The sequence below is a fragment of the Bubalus bubalis genome, chromosome 2 (genome assembly GCF_019923935.1).
Source record: "Bubalus bubalis isolate 160015118507 breed Murrah chromosome 2, NDDB_SH_1, whole genome shotgun sequence".
In the NCBI taxonomy this organism is placed as follows: domain Eukaryota; kingdom Metazoa; phylum Chordata; class Mammalia; order Artiodactyla; family Bovidae; genus Bubalus; species Bubalus bubalis.
This window is the reverse complement of record NC_059158.1, coordinates 120859605-120871401: the sequence shown is the minus strand read 5'-3', so window position 1 is coordinate 120871401 and position 11797 is coordinate 120859605. Positions and strand designations below refer to the sequence as shown.

The following is an 11797-nucleotide window of genomic DNA, read 5'->3' as shown; positions in this document are numbered from 1 at the left end:
TCCAACTCTCACATCCACATGTGACTGGATGTGGAAAACCATAGCTTTGACTAGACAATCCTTTGTTGACAAAGTAATGTCTCTGCTTTTTAATATGCTGTCTAGATTGGTCATAGCTTTTCTTCCAAGGTGCAAGCATAATTTTATTTCATGGCTGCAACCACCATCTGCAGTGAATTTGGAGCCCAAGAAAGTAAAGTCTGTTAAAGTTTCCATTGTTTCCCCATGTATTTGCCATGAAGTGATGTGACTGGGTGCCATGATCTTAGTTTTCTGAATGTTGAGCTTTAAGCCAACTTTTTCACTCTCCTCTTTCACTTTCATCAAGAGGCTTTTTAGTTCCTTTTCACTTTCTGCCATAATGGTGGTGTCATCTGCATATCTGAGGCCATTGATATTTCTCCCAGCAATCTTGATTCCAGCTTGTGCTTCTTCCAGCCCAGCATTTCTCATGATGTACTCTGCATAGAAGTTAAATAAGCAGGGTGACAATATACAGCCTTGACGTACTCCTTTTCCTATTTGGAACCAGTCTGTTGTTCCATGTCCAGTTCTAACTGTTGTTTCCTGACCTGCATACAGATTTCTCAAGAGGCAGGTCAGGTGGTCTGGTATTTCCATCTCTTTCAGAATTTTCCACAGTTTATTGTGATCTACACAGTCAAAGGCTTTGGTGTAGTCAATAAAGCAGAAGTAGATGTTTTTTCTGGAGTTATCTTGCTTTTTCAATGATCCAACAGATGTGGGCAATTTGATCTCTGGTTCCTCTGCCTTTTCTAAATCCAGTTTGAACATCTGGAAGTTCATGTTTCACATACCATTGAAGCCTGACTTGGAGAATTTTGAGCATTACTTTGCTACTGTGTACTGCTGCTGTTGCTAAGTTGCGTTAGTTGTGTCCAACTCTGTGTGACCCCATAGATGACAGCCCACCAGGCTTCCCCATCCCTGGGATTCTTCAGGCAAGAACACTGGAGTGGGTTGCCATTTCCTTCTCCAATGCATGAAAGGGAAAAGGGAAAATGAAGTCGCTCAGTCATGTCTGACTCTTAGCGACCCCATGGACTGCAGCCTACCAGACTCCTCCATCCATGGGATTTTCCAGGCAAGAGTACTGGAGTGGGTCGCCAGTGCCTTCTCCATGTGAGATGAGTGCAATTTTGAGGTAGTTTGAACATTCTTTGGCATTGCCTTTCTTTGGGGTTGGAATGAAAACTTACCTTTTCCAAATAACTGAGGTGCATATAAAAGGAATGATTTCAGTAAGCCCATCTCTGTCATTAGTCCATAGAAAAGCATTAAATTCCTTAACTTTGGGATATCTGGATTTCTTTAGTTAAAAATATTTTGATGTTCAGACTACCTGCCTTCTGTTGCAGAACTTTTATATAACCTGGCTCCTCCCTTTACTTGCTCAGAGCAGTTCTCTCAGGGTTACTTGAAATGCTGCCTCCCTGGCTTGAAGTCTTAAAAATGTAACTAAGCAGGACCCTGTGGGGTCTCTTTCAAGTTTATGATTAACCTCCCTATCTGAATCTTTATTCCTTTCTTGTTCAAAACTTGTTTTCCTCAAGATTTTTGTTCAGTCACTCAGTTGTGTCTGACTCTTTGTGACCCCATGGACTGCAGCACACCAGGCTTCTTTGTCCTACACCATCTCCCAGAGTTTGCTCAAACTCATGTCCATTGAGTCGGTGATGCCATCCAATCATCTCATCCTCTGTCATTCCCTTCACCTCCTGACATCAACGGTTCCCAGCATCAGGGTCTTTTCCAATGTTTTGGCTCTTCAAATCACATCACCAAAGCATTGGCGCTTCAGGTTCAGCATCAGTCCTTCCAGTGAATATTCAAGATTCATTCCTTCCAATTGCTCAAAGTATCAAAGAAGAGATTGAGGAATAACAAGGAAAAAGGAGGAACTGTAATCAAGCCAGATCCTATGGGATCTTCCTGAGACAGGCCTTCTCCCATATACTCTGATTTAGCTCCAAAGTACCAAGATAGCAGTATCTGATGCAAATTTCATGAGTTGTTTTGCAGGTGTGAATATCCTCCCCACTATCAAATGTAGGAACTACTGAATGACCACGCACATAGAGCCCAGTCCTCCTGTAGCCTAAGGACTGATAATATTAACCCCTGTGTCCCCACCCTGTTACCTCACCATCAGCCACTCAAAGAACTGTGCACAAGTTTATCACATACCCTGTAACCCGACCCTTCCCACACCTGCCTTTTAAAAATGCTTTGCCAAAACCCTTCATGGAGCTCAAAACTTTTCAGGGCATGAGCCACATTATTTTGTATGGTCTTGCAACAAACCTTTCTCTGCTTTAAACTCTTGTGTTTCAGTTTGTTTCACCTCACTGTGCATTGGGAATGTGAACTTGTGTTAACAAAAAATTCCCATCAAATAAGATATAGCCCTCACCTTCTGATTCTGAATATTTTTAAGTTGACACTCTCTAAACAGACATTTGCTTCACCATGCAAATTCCTTACTCTGTAGGAAAGGGTGCTGCCCGAAGAGAACAAGAGGAGAGCCCTTTAAAATGAAGGCCTATAGCAAGGATTTCTGAGCAGAGTATTGGAAACTCACTTTGTGGTATGTGTCTGGACTTGGATACACTTGAAGCATTTTATTGTAGTGATGCAATACTGAATTGTAGAATGATCAGGTTAATATTCATATATCAATACCTCCCTTTTCCTATTCTATTCTCAAACTTCTAGAACATGATAGATGAGTCTTTTCTGGGAAATTTGACTAGGCCAAGAGGAGACTATAAAGACACAGATATTAGGGTTTTCCCTCAGGACATGTCCTAAGCTAGATGTGCCCAGGATAAAATCACATGGTTAAAAAGAACAACCTACAACCTCTGATCTTCCAATTTGTTGTTAGTGACCACTCTTTATATAAGCAAACAAACCAAAGATCCCCAAACACCAAAAAAAGTCCCTAAGAGGAAAGAAAAATGTAAAAAAGTAAAAAGAAAAAATTAACAAAACACTAACAAAAAAACTTGGAGGAAACAGAGGAATTGAAGTAACTAGAAAACAAACAAACAAAAACTATTTCAGATAATATAATATATTATATTTATGAAACAAACTCAGAAAACTATATACATATATAAACTATATACTATATATATATATATATGCTTGTGCTCAGTTGTTCAGTTGTATCTGACTTTTGTGACCCCATGGACTATAGCCTGAGAGAGTCCTCTGTTCATAGGATTTCCCAGGCAAGAATACATGAGTGGGTTGCCATTTCCTCCTCCAGGGGATTATGACAACCAAGGGATCAAACCCATGTGTCTTGTGTTTCCAGCATTGGCAGGCAGATTCTTTTACAATTGAGCTACCGGGGAGGCCTTGTGTATATACATTTACCTTATATTTCAATATGTGGTGTATAAGAGAGTTCTGAGAATGTTTCCTATGCAATGGGTACCTTTTTATGTTCTTAGTCAAATATTTGATTGAACATTTTTTTTTTAAATTTAATGAAGCCCAATTTATAAGTTGTTTCTTTGATAAGCAATTTTTTAGTGTCAAGCTGAATATAATTTATCATATTTTAAGTTATGAAGATATGTCCCTATGTTTTATGTTAGATGACTAATTGCTTTACCTTTTGCATTTAGGTCTGAGTTCCAACTCAAGTCAGTTGGTGAGTGTTGTAATTCAGGGTGGGGGAAAGGCTAATTTTTTTTTTTTTCAATCATTCAATTGTTCTAGCATCATTTCTTAAAAACAAAACAAAACAAAACTGTGATATTTCTATAATAAATTAAGGAATGTTTTATTTGAGGGTGTTTATTTCTAAAACCTTATTATTTATGATTGTTGTAGTCTTGCACAAAAAAATAGAATATACCAATTAATTATAGTCTTGCAATGATTCTTAAAATCTGATAGCATATATTCTGCAGCATGTGAGATTAATCACATGATTTTTTTTTTTTTTTGAAAAGCAAGAAATAAAAATTCTTGCCTTTAGGTTCAATTGGCAGTTCAAGAGACATAAAGATCTTTGAGGCCTTGAAAATCATGACTTCTTAAAAAAAATAAATAAAAATAAAACAGGAGAAACTCAGGTTACTGGGACATTGGTCTTGTCTTACAGATGTTGCAATTTAGAGAAATTTTGAGAAAGGCAGCACTGGAACCCTGTAATTTGGGGTGCTCATCAGACACCATCTCCTTCCATAGTTCTTGACTACAGAGTCAGGTTTAAAGGCAATTAAACATGTGTTTAAACATCTTGTTGTGCAATTGTACATGACTGTGTTCTCTGAGCTGGCAAGGACTGAGCTATGGCCCATCTCTCTCTAGGCCCCAAACAATTGTTATATTACTTACTGTTTACTGCTAGTTTTCCTATATCAAATTGTCGACAGTGATTGTTACATCTGAAATTTTCTTTCTCTTTTCCCTATATCTTATCATCAGAAACATAGTGGGAGTATGAGTGTATCTGGGCTTTCTAAAGATGAGCAAGCCAGATTTTAGATGCTTATTCCCTACAGCTGGCTTTCAAGTCTGATATTGTTTTTCCTTCATCTTTCTCTTTTTTCTTTCTTCTTTTCTTCATTTCATTTACAATATTCTAGGTGAAATTTATATCCTACAGAATATACACTTGCTTATTCTCTGCTCATAACTGTTTGTTTCTATTTTGAATTAGTGGCAATCTTTTTTCTTTGCTATTATAATCTAAGAGAACATTTGCTCAGACACCTAGAAATATTTATTTCTTAAATACCAATTTGTTTAAACTAATGATATAATGTGATACTTCTCTTTCTTTGGAGGAAAAATAACCCAGTTAGATTTCATGACTACAGGATATTTCTACTCTCTTTTTTATACATACTCTATGCTACATAGAGATAATCTTTATGCTGAGGATATGAAACAGGGATATTTGCTCCATGCGGAATTGTTCTCACTTTTATAGTCACTCACCACACTTTGACCACTCCGTCTAAGGAAAGAATCAGAAACATGGACAAAATTCTTTACATAAGAGTGCTCACTAAAGTAATATTTACAATGATGTACAAGGATAAATAAATGAAAATAAATAAATGCTAAAAGAAATGCTTAAGTAGATTATGATATATCCGTGATAGCATATTTTGCAATTGTTAAAAATGTTTTAAAAGACTTTTTTGGAGAGTGCTTTTAAGAATGTGGGGGAAATTAAATTATTGATAAAAATAAAGAGACATAGATATAAATGGGGAGGAAATAAAGGCTAAGGGAAATAGATACAAAATATAAGATTTATGTGTCATGTTGAGGGTAACCTGAGGTAAAGCTACAGTCATTGGGTCACATTAACATCCCCAATTGTTCTTATCCAGGGCTTTGGTTAAATATGATCTTCATAATAGTTTTTCAGTGATCATCCCTTTAAAAACTGCAACCTCAACCCCTCTTCATATTCCAGCACTCTCATTTCCCTTGATGTTTTTTCATTTTTGTCGTTAGCTATCACATATATTCTTTTAATTTTTTCTTATTCATTTTTGCCCCATAGGCATGTATCCCTCATGAGGGCAAGGATTTAGGTTCACTTTGCTTCCTGCTTTATATTCTGCTACACATTATTGCCAGGTACTTTGTAGACTGTTAATAAAATTTTGTTGAATGAACTGATAAATAAGCCAATAGAGATGCTTTTGTTTTTCCCTTTTTTGAATTTATACTTGGAATAATTTTCCAATTATCATTCCATTATTATTTAGAAATTTAGAATAATTTTCCAATTATCATTCTATTATTATTTAGAAATTTAGAAAAAAAAATGAAACAAATTAAGGTGTTCTCCATTACTATGGCAGTATCTTACCCTTGCTTTTCCTGCAGTTACTAATGATAAAGATTTTGTTGTACCACGGAGAGGGCAATGGCACCCCACTCCAGTACTCTTGCCTGGAAAATCCCATGGACGGAGGAGCCTGGTAGGCTGTAGTCCATGGGGTTGCTAAGAGTCGGATACGACTGAGGGACTTCACTTTCACTTTTCACTTTCATGCATCGGAGAAGGAAATGGCAACCCACTCCAGTGTTCTTGCCTGGAGAATCCCAGGGATGGGGGAGCCTGGTGGGCTGCCGTCTATGGGGTCACACAGAGTCAGACACAACTGAAGTGACTTAACAGCAAGAAAGAAGTACTCCATTTTTTTTTCTAGTGCCAGAATAAAAGGAAATCTAGAAGAAAAGATTTTTCCTCAACAAACTGTGGAAAATTCTTAGAGATGGGAATACCAGAGCACTTTACCTGCCTCCTGCAAAACCTGTATGAAGCAACAGTTAGAAATGGACATGGAGCAGCAGACTGGTTCCAAATTGAGAAAGGAATATATCAAGGTTCTATATTGTCATCTTGTTTATTTAACTTACATGCAAAGTACATCATGACAAATGCCCAGCTGGATGAAGCACAAGCTGGAATCAAGATTGCCAGGAGAAATATCAATAACCTCAGATATGCAGATGGCACCACCTTTATGGCAGAAAGCAAAGAGAAACTAAAGAGCCTCTTGATGAAGGTGAAAGAGGAGAATGAAAAACTGGGCTTAAAGCTCAGCATTAAAAAAACTAAGATCATGGCATCCTGTCCCATTGCTTCATGGAATATAGATGGGGAAACAAGGGAAACAGTGACAGACTTTATTTTCCTGGGCTCCAAAATCACTGCAGATGGTGACTGTAGCCTTGAAATTAGAAGACACTTGCTCCTTGGAAGAAAAGCAATATCAAACCTAGACAGTATATTAAAAAGCAAGGATACTACTTTGCCTAGCAATGTCCATCTAGTCAAAGCTATGGTTTTTCTAGTAGTATGGATGTGAGATGTAGACAATAAAAAAGACTGAGCACCAAAGAACAGATGCTTTTGAACTGTGGTTTTGGAGAAGAATCTTGAGAGTACTTTGGACTGCAAGGAGATCAAATCAGTCAATTCTCAAAGAAATCAACCCTGAATATTCATTGAAAGTACTGATGATGATGCTTTGGTCACCTGATGTGAAGAGCCAACTCTTTGGAAATGACCCCAGTTCTGGGAAAGATTGAAGGCAGGAAGAGAAGTGGATGATAGGGTTTGAGATAGTTGGATGGCATCAGTGACTCAATGGAAATTAGTTTGAACAAAATCTGGAATTTGGTGATGGACAGGTAAGCCTGGCATGCTGCAGTCCATGGGGTAGGACAGGAATGAGAGACTGAACAACAGCAACAACATCTTATAAATACCCAAATAAAAGGCATGAGCAATATTACTTTTTTAAATATCCAAATAAAGCAAAGACATAAGTAAAGTTAAACAGGGTTTGGTTTTATGGTGAATTATTCAATATGATCTCTAGAATTGCATTATGTCACCATTCATATTCCATCTATATACTGTTCATTCCCATTATATCAGGAAATTAAAACTGGTTTTTTTCTTTGTCAAAATTAAAAATGGTCAGCTATTCCTTGGGAATTATGCAAGGAAAATCTAATTAAGAAACATTGAAAATAGAAAACTCAAGCTAATCTGTAGTTGTGAAAAGTGGAGGATGATCAAAGAGATATGAAGGTGATGGAAATATTACATACTTTGATTATTGTGTGAATATATAGAGTATATATGTGTCAAACTGTTACTAAACTCTGGCCTCTAGTCACTGGTTCTGAATAGAAATGCAGAGACAGAGCTCTGGATGAAGTTGAAAAGAGTAGCTTGTATTGCTTTGCCAGGCGAAAGGGATCGCAGTGGGCTAATGCCCTCAGAACTGTGTGGTCCACTCTGGAGGGGGTTAGGAGGAGTCTTATAATGTGCAAGAAGCATGAAGTGATCAGCTCATGAACATTCTTCTGATTGGTTGGTGATGAGTCAGCATCATCAACCTTCTGGTTCCAAACAGTCTGAGTTCTATATGCTTGTGGGCAGCATATAGTTAATTTTTTCCATATCATGGGAGTTTCAATATTTGTAAAACAGCTCAAAAAATATGACTCAAAGTTTTATCTATAGCCCTCGAGGAAGAACTAAAAAGTTCTTGATTTTGTTTAATGGCTAAAGTATTATTATTTTGTCTTGCTTGACTGTTTTCCTCTGCATTTTATCACTGTTCTGATTAGATTTATTTTTTGGCTAAAATTTTAATACAGACAAAAGACAAGTGGAGGACATGGGCGGGGAATCTGTTCTGGGAAGACCTCATAGGGTCCTGCTTGGTTAAAAACTCTATAATTATATGTATAAGATAGGTGAGTAAATTTTATGTATTAAAATATTAAATATTAAAATATACACTGATAATGTTAGAAGAAGACTTTGGAAAAATTAGTGAGGTTAGGAAAGAACTATAATTTATTTCAAACATCCTTGTCCTTAACTCCATTCCTATTTAAAAGCCATCAGTGTCTCCAAACTCACAATATTCTCTACTTGGCCTTATGCCAGAGTAATACAGTCTATATTTTATTATGCACCTACAGAAATCCTCTAATTTAGAAGGCCAACTCTTTTACTTTCCCCGACACATCTTTCTCATGAACTTCCCTCTTCTTCATGACCTTTCTTAACCTCAGCCTATAATGCTCTGCTCTTAGCTGAGAAGTTCCCATATCTAAATTCCTCTTTTATTCAACAAAACTCCCTGGGACCATCAAAGAGGGGTTTTTCTTATAATTTTAACTGTTAGATTTTGTCTTCTCTGTACTTTTATATCTATACAGAGTGACTTTTCATATATACTTCATTACCCCAACTGGACTTTAACCTTCCTCATCTCAGGTATCCAGTTTTACAGCTATCCAATTCTCTACTCTGTTTTACATTTGGTAGGCGTTCACTCATTATCTGTTGATTGATAGCCTATATGCTATAAACAGCTTTATACTGCATGGAAATAAAAGACGTCAAAGAGCCAAAGACGTATTGTTCGTAGTTTTGCAGATGGGCAAGGTGGATAACTATAATTAGGAACAAAAGAGAAACATAATGAATCAATTTGATAGCATATAATAGCACAAGAAGATTAGTAGGCTTTCCTTTTCTCATATAGTCCAATGAAATAATATAAATGAAGAACGATGGAGAAAGAGATAAAAATATTGTACTTACAGTTGCCTTCAGTTTCATCATATTAATTTAGAACCCCTGGCAACTATGCTCCACAGGAGACAGAAATGATAGATGTGGCAAATTACTGCTTCCTCTAGCAATGTGGGGGTATTTCTTGAACTAATTCTTATCAATGGACAAAGCAGGATCAGCAAATCAACGTTACTGAAGTGAAACATTTCCAATTTAATCATATCAGGTAAAATCACAAAATTGAAGCCAATTATTTACAAAATGCATTTTACAACTTTCAAGAATTTGACTGAAAAAATAGTTTCAACAAGCTAGTAAGGTATATACATTAGTGGATGTAAGCCATAAAAAATAATATATGTAGAAACTGTACATTATTTGGAGTGGTCTTTATTCTACATATATATGTATGTATGTGGAAATTTTGCACTGTATAATTGTCAGTGGGTATGTTTTGAATACTTAGTGTTTGTCAGATACTGTGTGAGGTCCCATGGTAGAGTTTTGAATAAGAAACAGCTCCATCCCTCAGATAAATTTAGTTGGTAATTGAAATGAATAAATAAGAAATTTTAATAGAGGTGAGTGGATCCAAAGTCGCAAGGAAGCAGACAGAAGAAGCCTGAGTATTAAGTAGAGTGCTTGAGAAGTCACCCCAAAGTAGATAGTATATGAATAGTGTCCCTAATAGAAAGTAGGACAAAAGATAACAGGACAAGCTTGAAAGAGGGAACAGAATAAGGTCATAAGATATATTTGTTTAAGATATATTTGTAAGTCTTTATGATTCCCACTGCAAACTGGCTAAGCTAGTCTTGGTCACTCAAAGCCATTAGTCTTCTGATGTAATTATTCGTAGTCTTTGATTCAAAGAGTAAGGTGAAGGCTATTTCTCTTCTCATTCAACCTTATTTTCAGGTAGTGTATTAAAATGAGTATACCTCTTGGTCCACATTTTGCTACATATAAAGTCATTTATTATTATCATGCACAATACTAGCTATTTTGGGAAGCTCAGCTTGGTGCAGTTCAACTCATTTTCTCTTTCATTCAGTGACAAGTGCTTGCATGAAACATTTACTCCAACTCAGATTCATCAGAATTCTAATGGCAGAATCAGTCAATTTTCTAAATGAATCAGGTTCAGCATTTTCTACTAAATGAAGTGTACATGATGAAATGGAATTTTATATCTAAGGTGTTGATCCTTAGTAAAATTTACAGAGAAAAATTTATCTAAATTTTCAGCCAATTTTGTCTCTTAAACACATCATTTCACCAAAGAAAATTTAATTCAACTAGATTATGTAAATTTTGTATCTTCTTGTACAAATTTAATGATCTATGAAGCATTTTCCATAGATGTCTCAAGAAGAAGGATTGTTGAATAGGATACTTCATGTTTTAATTAACTGCCCTTGGATTTAAAATTATCTCACACACATATATTCTAGTGTCTACACAAAAGTACATTACATGAACTCATAGATGACAACTCCTTAATAACATAAAGTTTCTTGCCCTCAAGATTGATCACAGGTCAAATAGATATGCACATAATGACACAACTGCTGATTTGACTACAGTTCAACCATAACACTGAGAAATAAAATATTAAAATCTGATGGAAGGAACTGAAATTAGAAAAGGTTTCATGGCAGTTTGGCCCACCATGTTCTTCTCACCAGTGCTCCATGGCTGCCTCACTGCCGACTGGGGAAGGCATATAAGGAATCTACCTAAGACAGCTGTGCAGAATGGAACTGGAGGAGCCTTATTTGTGAACAGAGATACTCCTGAGAATAACCCAGATGCTCCACTTGATTTCATACCAGAAAACTGTAAGAAGATGCCATTGCAAAAAACTACCCAAAAGGGCATAAAGCAGCTGCTCTGCTTCCAGACCTGGATTTTGCCCAAAAACAGAATGGATGGCTGCCCCTCTCTACGAACAAGGTTGCAGAGATTTTACAGGTACCTCCAATGAGAATATATGAAGTAGCAACTTTTTATACAATATATAATCGAAAGCCAGTTGGAAAGTGTCACATTCATTCAAGTTTATACTACTACACCTTGCATGCTTCAAAACTCTGACTGCATACTGGAAGCCATTTAGAAAAACTTGGAATAATGTTGGAGAGAATACACTTGAGAAACTTTTCACTCTTATAGAAGTGGAATGTTTAGGGGCCTGTGTAAACACACCAATGGTTCAAATAAATGACAACTACCATGAGGATCTGACATCTAAGTATACTGAAGAAATTATTGATGAACTCAAGTCTGGTAAACTCCCCAAAACTGGGCCAAGGAGTGGAGCTTCTCATGTGAGCTAGTCAGAGGTCTTACCTCTTTGACTGAACCAGCTAAAAGGACCTGGGTTTGCTGTACAAGTAGGACTTTAATTTAATTCAATCATAAATATGTCACTGGAGAAATGAAATATGAATCTCCTATCTACCTAAATTTTTTATATTATTTGTTCATTTCTATCTGTTTATACCTTGCTTGTAACTTGGCAACTTACAGCTGTAAGTACCATGTAAGAACTTCAGAGCATCACTTTAAAGTCTTCTGCTATCTTGGTTAACTATGAACACATTATTTCATAATCTAGTTGACAGTTATTTCAACATTATCCATTTTCAACTGTGCCTTCACTTTTATCAAAAATATTAA

General features: G+C 36.3%; 1 pseudogene; it reads left to right on the top strand.

The window, feature by feature from the left end:
- The first annotated feature begins 10787 nt into the window (after positions 1 to 10787).
- Positions 10788 to 11523, top strand: LOC102394739 (annotated as a pseudogene).
- Positions 11524 to 11797: the final 274 nt, after the last annotated feature.